We start from the raw sequence: 13374 nt of genomic DNA, 5'->3' as shown, positions 1-13374 counted from the left end.
TTTTAAAATTATTGTTTTTAAACAAGTTTATTAGTTCTATATATATATATATATATATATATACATTTTTGACCTTTTAACAATGTAAAGTAAATAAAATATAATTTGTAATTTGAACATATAAAAATATAAATAATTAAAAAAAATTAGAGAAACGTAAAAAACTAAAGTTATTAAATAAAACGTCTAATTGTATATGGAGCACCAGTGGTCTAGTGGTAGAATAGTACCCTGCCACGGTACAGACCCGGGTTCGATTCCCGGCTGGTGCAGAAATTTGATATCCAGCCATGAAGAAATTCGTGCCGTCCGTGATTGTGGGTCGATCACAACCGTCTGATCCCAGGCGAAAGATTTGGCGCATCCGAGCTGGATTTTCCTTTTCGTTTTAATTTTTTTGGAAAATGTTATTATTTATTAAACTTTTAAAGTCACTTTATAAACAGAAAGTCGTTGTAGTATAGTGGTGAGTATTCCCGCCTGTCACGCGGGTGACCCGGGTTCGATCCCCGGCAACGGCGCTTTTTATTTTCATTTTATATTTATCAACCAACAATTATTTCCCTTAACATTTTCCTATGTCGTTACTGTTATAACAATTATTTCCCCTAATATTTAACCAATAATCAGAATTATCTTTCAAAGTTTTATATCTATTTCAAGTTGTTTAATTTATATTTTCTGAAAATTTAATTCAACCACGTAGTGAAGTTTTGGGTCCAATTTATAATTTCTAAATGCTGATTACATGAATGTTAAAATATTTTAATCGGTAGGCATCACCTTTTAAAATCTAAAACGAACAATCATAGTTTTTTAAATGTTAAATTTATTTTATAATAAATAACTTTGGCCAAATCCATTTTGAAAATTTGAAATTTATGTAACTGTTTTTTTGGTAGGTATAAATCGTCGTACCTATTTTTGGATTTTGACATCTTTTTACAAGGGGCGATTTTGAAAATTTTTAGAAGGTTTTAGCATATATTTGTCAAGATATTTTTCCAACAGTGTCTTAAAAAACCCAACTCTAATATTTTTCATAAATAATCATGTTAATCATGTTAATTATATAATAATACTTTTCTAAATATGGAAATTTCGAGACATGCAAGTATCTTACATTACTGCAAAACAAACGTGGGAATACAGATGTCCGTCTGATTTAATTAAATTTTAAAAGCAATGATGCAGCCCCAAAGTGGATGGTGACCCGGGTTCGATCCCCGGCAACGGCGCTTTTTATTTTCATTTTATATTTATCAACCAACAATTATTTCCCTTAACATTTTCCTATGTCGTTACTGTTATAACAATTATTTCCCCTAATATTTAACCAATAATCAGAATTATCTTTCAAAGTTTTATATCTATTTCAAGTTGTTTAATTTATATTTTCTGAAAATTTAATTCAACCACGTAGTGAAGTTTTGGGTCCAATTTATAATTTCTAAATGCTGATTACATGAATGTTAAAATATTTTAATCGGTAGGCATCACCTTTTAAAATCTAAAACGAACAATCATAGTTTTTTAAATGTTAAATTTATTTTATAATAAATAACTTTGGCCAAATCCATTTTGAAAATTTGAAATTTATGTAACTGTTTTTTTGGTAGGTATAAATCGTCGTACCTATTTTTGGATTTTGACATCTTTTTACAAGGGGCGATTTTGAAAATTTTTAGAAGGTTTTAGCATATATTTGTCAAGATATTTTTCCAACAGTGTCTTAAAAAACCCAACTCTAATATTTTTCATAAATAATCATGTTAATCATGTTAATTATATAATAATACTTTTCTAAATATGGAAATTTCGAGACATGCAAGTATCTTACATTACTGCAAAACAAACGTGGGAATACAGATGTCCGTCTGATTTAATTAAATTTTAAAAGCAATGATGCAGCCCCAAAGTGGATGGTGCAATTGACAGCGATTTTTGTTTTCTTCATTTTTATTATTACATTTTTTTTTTACATTTATTGGATATGATGAAACAATATGACGTGGGTGTGAGTATCGAGACCTATACTTAGGAGTTGGTGGAAGTTATTATTATTATTATTATTTTATAAAGAAATAGATGAAATTAAAGAAACAAAGCTTAAGTTGGTCTTCAAAATAATTGAAAGATTAGGCCTAGTTTAGGGATCATTTCTAGGGATAAGTACCTTTGGAGTTCGCTTGGTTGGCCCTCGTGCTCGGCCTCAAGGCTAGTCGACCTTTGGGCTCGATCTTAGCACGACTTGCTCTCCTTGAGACCTCGTCGAGTTTGGAGTATGATTGACCCTAGGGTTCACCCTCGAACTAGCTTAAAGTGCTCTGGTTGGCTCAACCTCCAAACATAAGTTTAGCAATCATATCTAAATATAAAATTCTTTGGAATGATATCTCGGAAAAATTAAAATGACAACGTTGTCATAAATAATGGATTCGAAGAGTTTCTTGTGAAAAACTTTATTAATTGTGAACTAAAGGGTCAAATTGATGTATTCTTAGACTTGATTTGTAGTTTAAATGTGACTAAATAGTTATTTATGAAATTTAAGCTACTCACAGAAGAGAACGTTACAAAGTATATTTTGGAAGATATTGGGAGAACATTATGAGATGGGTCGAAAAACCACTAGAAAAATGATCACATTATCAAAAACAAGTTTTTAATAATCTGTTTTAGTACCTTAATATGTGGTTAATGTCTTTTTATAACTGTAATTCTTTATTTTTAAAGAATGGTTATCTATTATTTGTCACTACAAAATTTACTTACTCTTTTAATAATCCGTATCTATATATTTGGTGAAAAATATAAAGTTTCATTCCTAAGTTTCTCACATTTAATTCTCTGTTTTTTTTTATATATAAAAAAAATTGAGCCTGAGGTTTGGAAAATAAAAAACTTTGTGGTTATTTTTAGACTAAGTTTTGTCGCAACGTCATCACGACGCGGAGCGGCTGACATCATCCCCTGAAGGGTCTCTTTCGAGATTAGGGTTTGGAGTCGCCACCAATCATCTACGAGGTGTGATTGGTCATCTATTTTAAAAACTTGGTCTACGAAAAACAGATTTTGGTTCGGGAGTCGGTTGAGCGTAGGGAAAGTGTTAGCACCCTACGACACCCGTTCGAAAACGGTACCATATTTTGTAAAAAATTATCCTATTATACTTTGCTCCAAAAAGAAAAATACTTTTGTGTTTGATTTTAAATGTCCCAAATTTATTGGTTCATATTTTACGATAAAATATGCACCTAGAAAAGAAAAATTAATAAATAAAAAAAATAATTTTAATACAGGGGCCATCAAGATTTGAACTTGTGATGTGAAAGTCCTTATATAAATTTCTTACCAATGTGCCAACATCCTAATATATCATTTAATATTTTATATAAATGTTTTAACATCTGAAATCTTATAAAAATGAAAGTTTTTTTTATATTAAAAAAATATTTTATCTAAAATAGTTGTTTGGTAAAATAATGATATAAAAAAACATTAATTTAAGCAAGCAAACACTCGAACCAAAGACATGTGAATTACTCCTAAGTAATCTACCACTATGCCAACACCATATGATACAACTTAGTAGTAATTCTTATCATACAAATCTTTATTTAAAAAAATATTTAAAAAAAATAATAATAATACTAAAATGAAAAGAAAAAAAAATAATAATAATAAAATAAATTTATTTTATTTTAGATTTGAAATTCCTCTGACAAACTCCCTTAAAAAAACATTTAAAACAAACTTGTTTTTAAAATTTAAATAATCAAATCATATTTAAAACAAATTTATTTTAAAAATAATCAAATCATATTTCTTATTTCAAAAATAATCAAATCATATTTCTTATTTCAAAAATAATCAAAATCATATTTCTTACATGTTTTTAAAATTTAAATAATCAAATCATATTTAAAACAAATTTATTTTAAAAATAATCAAATCATATTTCTTATTTTAAAAATTATCAAATCATATTTAGACAAATTTATTTAAAAAAAAAAAATATATATATATATATATATTATATATCAAATTTAAAACAAGCTTATTTAAAACAAATATAAAAAAAATCAAATCATTTCTAAAACAACATTTTTCTATACCACGTACTGCAGTGAGGAAATTCTGGGTGTACCCGCGGGTCTGAAACCGTGAAGGAGCACTCGAGGTCGGATTCAGGTGATCGGTGATTCGTGCGTCGATTGTTGAACTTTGCGCCAGACTACTGTGGTGCAGGTTGTCTGAACTTGTGATCACCGGGGACTTGTGTAGTCTGTGTATCGTTGGGGTTGCCGGCTTGGGTGAAGAGGAAGAGAAGGTGATGGTAGAGAGAAAGAAGGAAGTGGATTCTTCTCTGTATGGGTTCTGTCTGTCTTTCCTCCCCACTGCAGCCCTCCTTAAATACACCTAAAACTAAGGATAAAAAAGAAAAAGGGGAAGAGAAGAGAGAAAAAGAGGGAGGAGAAGAAGGGGAGGGGATACACGTATGAAGGAAAACAATTATTTTGAAATAAAATCTAATTTTAAAACTTAATTTGATTTAATTAAAACTTTACATTAAATTTTATAATAAAGTAAATTATGTTATTTTAAACTAAATCAATAAAGATAAAAAAAATAATAATAATAAATAAATCAGTAATAAATTTTTTTTTTAAAAAAAAAACGAAAGCGAGCCGGACCAAATACGGTGTCAAGTTTAAGTATGTTCCATTTTATATTGAATTTTATATCTATATTTTGAATAAACTCAAAACAATATTTTGGTGAGTACTCCCAAACCGAATGTTTTTGGTGAATGTGAAGTTGAAGCGCAAGATGCATGATTTGGAGCTCATAAAAATTTTGTTAATTTTAGATATTAAATTTGAAATTTATAATTTGTGGGTTGAGGCTAGAATTTGGTTTCCGTCTCCAACGTCAATAATTTCGGAGAACGCCTGCACATAAAAAGAACTGTATGTTAGCGTGGTGCCAGGGGCGGATCTAGGATTTTACGTTGGGGCACAAAAGCATATAAATGTAATAGAAAAATACCAATTTTAAACTTGAACTTGTCAATGTGTATCAATTTGAACCTTAAAAAATGTTGTAATTTCTACGTGTGTCGCAAATTTTACCTTTTTGAAAATTTATCGAAAAAAATGTTCTCCTGTGTCAAGTAAAAAAATAAAACTTGTAAACTTGTATGAAATAGATACGATTTAGAAAAAAAAAAATGATGTTAAAGTTCGCTTTTTTAGCTTAAATTTATAAGTTTTGGCCGATCTAATAATAGATTTTGTCTACTATTCGAACTTAATTTAAAAAACTTGATTTAAATTTAGTGAGTTTTTTTTTCTTTCTATTTTTCTTATTGAATAGAGCTCCGACAGACGAAATCTCCATGCATATGTTCTTTCTTTCTACATCTCTTTTTTTTTTCTTTTGGCCGATTTTGTTAGGCATAGAACCCCACCTTAGGTGCTGAGTAGTGTCCTCTCCGGTGAAAGAAGCAATCCATAGAAAGATTTGGCGAAATCGGTAGACGCTATGGACATAATTGGATTGAGTCTTGGTATGGAAACCAACTAAGTGATAACTTTCAAATTCAGAGAACGTAGGCGCTTTAGGTGCGTTGTTGACCATGCACTCTTGCGGAATGGGATGTGTTCCAGAAATGTCTGTGATTGAGTAAATAGCTCGACGAACGAATGGATCAGATTGAATTGGAAAATGGAAAGATTTGTACAAATTATACCTTTTATGATATTTATATAAGTTTAAGATTATAAATTTAAATTTATTAAAAAAATATATTATTTTTTTATATTTTAGATAAAAAAATTTAATTAGGCATAAAAGTTAAAATTATTTATTTTAAATCAACAATATATTTATCTAAAATATAATATTTAAAAATTAAAATAGCCTTTAGATTTAATCATATCACAATAATAATATATTTAAAAAATTGTGCTAAAAAATCCCAAAAAAAAACACACACAAAAAATATGCGTGAGTCGGGATTCGAACTCAAGACGTCGTAGCACATAAAAAAGAAAAACAAAAATTAAATGAAAAGGATGTGTGCATGATTCGAACTCGGGACAAAAGCATAAAAAAATTTAAAAAAATAAAAAAGGTGCATGAGCCATGATTCAAACTCAGGACGTTGTAGCTCATAAAAGCAGAACAAAAAAATATAGCCGAGTTGTGACTTGAACTCAAAAAATTGGAGGTTGGGGCATGAAGACAAGGGAAGGGAGAACCACCTAAGCAAATATTTTATTTGACTTTTTATATACTATAATGTATTTAATTAAAATACTGGGAGAAAGTGCCAACCCCAGTGGATCTGCTCCTGAGTGGTGCTAAACCCAACACATTCCAATGGTTATATTAGCAGAGGATTTAGTTAAGAGTAGTAAGAGTAGAGTTGTGAGAGCGTCCTTGTGCCCCAAGTCTCTTCGCTTATTTATAGAGGGAGTCTCTTTGAATCGGTTCGGGTGTGGACCGGCTTGACCTTGTCTAGTCTAGTCTGGCCAGGTAGTCCCGTCTAGACAACTCGACAGTGTAATTTTACCCATAACAGTGGCCCCTACCGAACGTTGAGTTGTATAAATCAATTCCGAAGAATAGTCGCTTCATTAATGCTCCATGAATGTTGAATAAAAAATTCCTTGAAATTCAGGATAATTGAATATAAATTGAGCTATGTAGAAACATGTACGCATATAGGCATAGCCTCGGACTCGGACACCAATACATGCCTCAAATTTGAAGGGGTTAAGTTCACCTATAACAAACACTCTATAACACATTTTCATAATTTTATAAATTAAATATGGAATTTCTAATCCCTGTGATAGGCAAATTTTAGTATTCTATTAAGTTTGATTCTATATTGGCTAGTTCTCTCCATCTATATAAAGTACTTCTATCCTTTACACACTGTACTAGGCTCACCCAACTGCTATCTAATATGGGGTACATGACTCTAGCATCCAACCATTTTAAAATCTCTTTTCTGACAACTTCCTTTGGTTTTGGACTCAACCGTCTCTGGTTCTCAATTGAGTTGTTGGCACCATCTTCTACTAAGATCTCATGCATAAAAAACACAGGACTTATCCTTTGGATGTCAGTAATGGTCCACCCGATCACGCTTTGCCAATAACGACATTTCATTTTCAGTAGATAGAAGGAAAGAAATAATAACATGAAAAGTTTCACTAGTTCCTAGATAATCATAATTTAATTGAGATGGTAAAGTATTTTTTCCAAAGTTGGCATCTCCATGATGTATGGTTGCAACGTCTTGCATTCTTATGCCATCATATCCTCCGGCGGTGGATGCAGCTCTCCTGTTACTTTTGGGCATTCATATTCTACAACCTCTAACTTTTCTTCTATTCCTGCAACGAATATGTCATAAAATTCATCAAAGAAGCAGGGTTGAAAGTTAGGGGTGATCACGGGTTAGGTCGGGTCGGGTTAGGAGACTTTTTTAGACCAACCCGAATTTTCGGATTGCCCATATCAAGGAATCGAGAGACCCGATTTTGATAGCCGACCCAACCCAAAATTTTCGCAACTTTTTTGCACAATCAAAACAAAAAACCTACCTGTCGCAAAAATATAGGAATTCAGAAAATCTAATGCAAACCACATGAATAAGAACTTGAACAACAAGAACTTTGATGCAAAAACAAAAAAAGAGGTACTCGACAAAAGGCTCCGACATTCAAGAAGATGGAAACACACCACAGAAGAAAAATACTATTATTACAAAACATAAAAATAGAGAACACGAAGAAGGGAAGAACTGAGAAGTACAAATAGAAATAATGGTGGATGTGAGCATGTGTGAGAAAGAGAAAAATGGAAGTAAGGGACTCTCTCTCTATGGCGGGCCAGCGACAATGGACAACAGAAGCCGACACAGGCGGGAGACAGCAGCACAACGACGGACAGTGGAAGACAATAACGACGGATGACGGAAGATGGGGAACAATAGCACGGACGAGTGACATAATACGGACGGACGGGGTGGTCGACTTGCTTCTACCCACGTAAATAAGTATATATATATATATATACACACACATCTTAAAGTTTAATGAGTTCGATTTAGTTCGGGTTGAACCGACCAAAATTTCCTTTAACCTGTGAACTGAACCAAATTTTTGGTTCTTAAAAAATTCTACCCAAACCAACCCGAAAGAGATTATAACCACGACGGTTTCTGTTGGGCTATTCGGGTTGCTCAGGTCATCAGGTTTTTTGAACACCCCTATTGAAGTATTGATGGCTGAACCCTCCTCCACATCTCCTGGTAGCTTCATTGCATCCAAAATGTTGAATTTAACGTCCTCATTATTAACCTTCATTGTTATTTCTTATTTCCGAACATTAAACACAATATGATCTCCAGTAGCTAAAAAACGTCTCCCTAAGATGATAGGTACATCAAATTCAGCCTCATAAACTATTATGATGAAGTCTGTAGGGAAGATAAACGTGTCTACCTGAACTAGAACATCTTTTATTTTTCCTTCAGGTTTTTAATAGTTGTCTGTTAATTGGAAGGTAATTGTCATAGGTCTAGCTTCTCTTATGCCTAATTCTTTAAAAACAGATAAGGGCATAAGGTTAAAGCTAAAGCACCTAACTCTTATAAAGCTCTACCCAAGTTCTTCCCTCAAATAGAACAAGAGATGGTGAAACTACAAAGATCAATACATTTGATAGATAGGGCTACCTGTGGCTTCACTACTACATTTGGTCATAGCTACCATCTCGTGTTCACCCATTTTTTTTTACCTAGGCACAATATCCTTTATGAACTTAACGTAATTCAACATTTGTTCTAAAGCATCTACTCCAAGAATGTTTATGTGCAGTTGTTTAAGGATGTCTAAGAACTTTCTAAACTACGATTCTTGATTTTTCTTGGCTAATCTTTGTGGAAAATGAGGGATTAGGGTAAAATAAGAACTAACCTAAGGGAGTTTTTTCTTTCTTTGTTTCACTAGGGGGTTTTTGAATTGACGTGGAGGGTTCCTTTGTGTTAACCGACATCTTTGGTCCTTCATATGTTAGTCCGCTTCTCAAAGTCACCACCTTGCATTGCTTTTTTCCTTTTCTTTTTGGAACTTCAGTATGTCATCCAAAAGAAAGTTGCGATCTCAACTTCATATTATTGGCAAGTTGTTCTACTTGCATCTCTAGGTTTCTCACGGTAGAAGCTTGTGGCTGCATCCACATGTCCTTACGTGCCATGTACTCTTTCATCATATTATCGAGGCTAGTATTGTTATTTTGAGCTGGCTTCGGCGGAGCTCTTTGATTTTGATTATACTGCTGCGGTAGTGATGATTGCATAGGTTGATTCGAAAAAGTATGAGGAACATAGGACTACTTGTACTGCTGACTCTGCCCTTGATTGGTCCATTATTGGAACTTCCTTGTCCTCCCCATGAAAAGTTGGGATGATGTCTCCACCCCAGATTGTACGTGTTTGAGTAGGGGTTTAAGTTCCGCTGATTCACATTACCTAGATAATAAACAGAAGTTGGATTATGCGGGCAATTCTCATAAAGATGGTTATCATTACAGTAAGAACAAGTGAATTCATTAATTTGGCAGACGGGAGAAGGGGCAGCAAACTATGGTTGCATGAGCTGCATTGGTGTGACTGATGTAGCTTCCTTTATAGGGCAATATCCTCGAGCATTTGGTTCATCGTAACTATTTTCTTCTACATCGAGGTTGCTATGTACAATGCCAATACACCCACTGAGTCTTGTTTATTGGGTATAGCTTTCGACCTTCGGGAACACCATAAATCATTATGGGAAGTGAGGTCCTTAATAAATTTAACTCATTATGTAACACCTAGTTAAATTTCTTCAAGTAAATTATATATTTAATTGTGCTTCTTAGAGAGATTGAAAATTTCAAAATAAAAATAGAGACAATGCTCTTGAAAGAAAATAAAACAAAACAAACAAACAAAGAAAAGAAAAAAAAGAAACATTGAGAGTTAAAACGAGAATAATGACTGAGTTAGACGAAATTTGATCACATAAAGCACCAGTGGCCTAGTGGTAGAATAGTACCCTGCCACGGTACAGACCCGGGTTCGATTCCCGGCTGGTGCAGAAATTTGATATCCAGCCATGAAGAAATCTATGCCGTTCGTGATCGTAGGTCGATCACAACCGTCTGATCCCAGATGAAAGATTTGGCGCATCCGAGCTGGATTTTCCTTTTCGTTTTAATTTTTTTGGAAAATGTTATGATTTGTTAAAAGTAGAAAGTCACTTTATAAACAGAAAGTCGTAGTATAGTGGTGAGTATTCCCGCCTGTCACGCGGGTGGATCCGGGTTCGATCCCCGGCAAAGGCGATTTTCTATTTTTTTATTTTTTTTTATCAACATTTTCTTAGTTGTCACTTGTATGTTCTCTGTTCCTTCATCACTCAATTTGTTGCTTGTTGCTACGTATATGGTTCGAAATATGGCCCCTTACAATCTCTCCCCCACCAAATCTGCTCGCTTCATGTTTTAATATTTGTTGTTTTTTATGTAATTTTTCATAATAAATTCTGTTTATGCAAGGATATGCACAACAGTGTATATCAGATTGCAGCTCGAACCCGACCTCCGGACCGATCTGAATACTTGGGCGGACCTGCACAAAAAGGTGAGCACTCCAACGATCAAGTCAGTATAGGTCGGATTCCCAGTTTAGTTCGAGGTCAGAAATCATCGTACCTGATCGTGGAGTGAAGTTCTCTACTTATGGGTGGTAGTCCCGCTAATCTCGCGACGGTTACACCCGGTAATCTCGGGACCGACGGTTATACCCGATAATCATGCCGCTAACAGTAGCTCACATCGGCCCTCACGGAGCTTCCCGGTAGGTCGGACCTCGGCCAGGTTCACCTCGGCCCTCATACTTAGCATCTGTCAACGCTAGTGGTGGTGATCTCGGCCGTCCGAGCTGGGCATGACTCATGAGTCATCTTGGAGCACCAATAGGGGTCCTCCACGTGTCTAGGGTATTCTCTTCCCCAAACATTGGCCCCTTCTCTGTCTGGTCCGATCTCGACCTGGCAGAGAAGTTCATTCGACTTGCTTTGGACGCGTGGCGACTTCCTATTCGTGGAAAAATATAACCGTTGCGGTAGATTTATCGTCGGAATATTCAAATATTCCGACGCTTCGGATCTTAGGGAGGATCCTAGCCGCTCGTTGATTACACGTGTACGGTGGGGAAATTTTTCCGACGAGCTATAAATACCCCCAATCCTTCAGGTCATACCTTACGTTCCCTGAATTCTTGGAGTTCGATCTGAAGGTAGCTCGAACCCTTGGTAGGTCGGTCTCTTCCCTCACTTTCTCTTTCGAACGTAGTTGCCATGTCGTCCTCTTTTAGCAGCAACTTAGGATCCGATGAGGATTTAGCTCGTAGGTTAGAGTCCGAGCTCGAGGAGATAGAAAACTTTAGGTTCTCCGATGACGGGGAGGATAGTGATGCCTCCACCTCGGGTCAGAGTTTGGAATACCCTTCTAGGATACCTGAGCACTACCTCGGATCCCTACGTAGGGGGTTCGCTATCCCTGAGAACATCCTCCTTAGGATTCCGGAGGAGGGGGAGAAAGCTGACAATCCTCCAGAGGGATGGGTCACTCTCTACTTCAAAATGTTTGAGTACGGCCTCAGACTTCCCCTTCACCCTTTCGTCCAAGAGTTTCTTTTCCGAACTGGGCTGGCTCCGGCTCAAGTGGCCCCCAATGGGTGGGGTGTCATTTTCGCTTTGGCCATCCTTTTTTGGCTACGAGCTCGGGATAGTGAAGAGGCCGAGCTGTTAGACGTAGAACAGCTCCTCGCGTGCTTCGAAGCGAAAAGGATAGCTAAGAAGCCTGGCCAGTTCTATATGTGCGCAAAGAAAGGCGCAGACGGTATAGTTAAGGGGCCGACCTCCATCAAGGGATGGGTGAGGAAGTGGTTCTACGCTTCTGGGGAATGGCTTGCAAAGGACGAGTCAGGTCGTTCCTTCTTTGACGTTCCCACTAGGTTTGGGAACCTAGGTACGGAGTAGTTCTTACTTCTTGTCATAACTTTCTTTCTTGTTGTTCAGGTCTGACTCAAATTTTGTCTTTGTGCAGTTTCAATCCGACCAGTCCCCGAGCTTACACAAGCCTCCTTCGACACGCTGAAATATTACAAGGAGCGTTTTCTGAGGGGTAGGAAGGTCGGAACCTTGGTGACCGATAAGCTGCTGCTTGAGTCTGGGCTGCTAGATTACAACCCCGCAGTTCGTCCCATTGAATCCTCAAGGCCGAACTCCGAACTTGGTATGCCAAGCTTGCTTCCCCCCTTTTTCCTCTAACCTTGTGTTGACCCCTGTTTTTATTTTGCAGCCATGGTTTGCGGATTTGCAAGCAACGTGAAGCGCAAGTCCAAGGTCCGAGCCCATGCTCTTGAGGCCGCCCAGAGTTCGAAACCTGCCACCCCTGCTGTGGTAGGGCCAGCCTCGGAAGATCCAGCCCCAGTGATCGAGCTGAAGTCTTCTGGGGGTCCTTCGAGGGAGAAACGCCCCAGGGATCAGACCGTGGCGGTGGACGTCTCGCCCTTGGACGAGGAGGTGAGGGAGGAAGTCCCTCTGAAGCGAAGGAGGAAGAAGAAGAAGACCACCTCCCCCTTGGAGGTCGGAGCTCGTGGGGTCTTGCCTGCGAGCTTCGCAGATCGGGTGTACGATCCTGAGGCCAGGATGGGCGGGACGTCCGATGTGACGGCACGGTTCAGAGTTGAGCCGTCAAGTTCTGGGGTGAGGGACCAGGTGTCCCGCATCTCGGCCGCAAGTTTGGACCGCTGCCTAAGGAGGGCGTCCAAATTTGTAAGTGACCCAGGGTCCGTTCTGCAGAGGACCATCGACTACGCCGCTGAGGTAAGATTGATGTTTTTGCTCAATTTACCTAACAGGTAGCTCGGTCTAACTTCTTATTTGTACCTTTTCTCAGGCGTTCGTTGCTTCCATTCAATCGGCTCTGGCCGTGATGGCCGAGCTGGATGGGAGGGAAGTTCTGGCAGCGAGGGAGAAAGAGGAGTTCTCTGCTGCCTTAGAGGCTACTTCCTCCACCATGAAGGATGAGCTGCTGAAGGCTCACTCTGAGGTGGAAATTTTGAAGGCCGAGGTGGAGACCAAGGCCAAGCTGCTGAAGAAGGAAGAAGACAGACGCAAGGCCCAGCTTCGAGCTGCCCATGCTATCACCAAGGGCTTGGAGAAGGAGAAGTTCCAACTCCTCAAGGAGAAGGACGACATGCTCCAGGCGCTTGAAGCGAAGGAGGAGGAGCTGAAGCATGCG

At 37.0% G+C, this 13374-nt stretch overlaps 5 non-coding genes across 5 annotated transcripts; all 5 read left to right on the top strand.

Moving 5' to 3' along the window:
• The first annotated feature begins 201 nt into the window (after nucleotides 1–201).
• TRNAG-GCC (transfer RNA glycine (anticodon GCC)) lies at nucleotides 202–272 on the top strand. Its single transcript has one exon. It is a non-coding gene; the product is annotated as a tRNA-Gly (tRNA).
• Nucleotides 273–285: 13 nt separating this feature from the next.
• On the top strand, nucleotides 286–372 carry LOC148209169 (small nucleolar RNA snoR114). Its single transcript, XR_015787501.1, has one exon. It is a non-coding gene; the product is annotated as a small nucleolar RNA snoR114 (small nucleolar RNA).
• A 77-nt stretch (nucleotides 373–449) lies between these two features.
• Nucleotides 450–521, top strand: TRNAD-GUC (transfer RNA aspartic acid (anticodon GUC)). The gene has a single exon. It is a non-coding gene; the product is annotated as a tRNA-Asp (tRNA).
• Nucleotides 522–10089: 9568 nt separating this feature from the next.
• Nucleotides 10090–10160, top strand: TRNAG-GCC (transfer RNA glycine (anticodon GCC)). The gene has a single exon. It is a non-coding gene; the product is annotated as a tRNA-Gly (tRNA).
• Nucleotides 10161–10173: 13 nt separating this feature from the next.
• On the top strand, nucleotides 10174–10260 carry LOC148209168 (small nucleolar RNA snoR114). Its single transcript, XR_015787503.1, has one exon. It is a non-coding gene; the product is annotated as a small nucleolar RNA snoR114 (small nucleolar RNA).
• Nucleotides 10261–13374: the final 3114 nt, after the last annotated feature.

This window comes from Momordica charantia (assembly GCF_013281855.1).
Source record: "Momordica charantia cultivar OHB3-1 chromosome 9 unlocalized genomic scaffold, Mcharantia_2.0 BLBB01000009.1, whole genome shotgun sequence".
Taxonomy (NCBI): Eukaryota; Viridiplantae; Streptophyta; class Magnoliopsida; order Cucurbitales; family Cucurbitaceae; genus Momordica; species Momordica charantia.
Note: the sequence above shows the minus strand (reverse complement) of the source record. Positions and strands in the feature narration are given on the sequence as shown.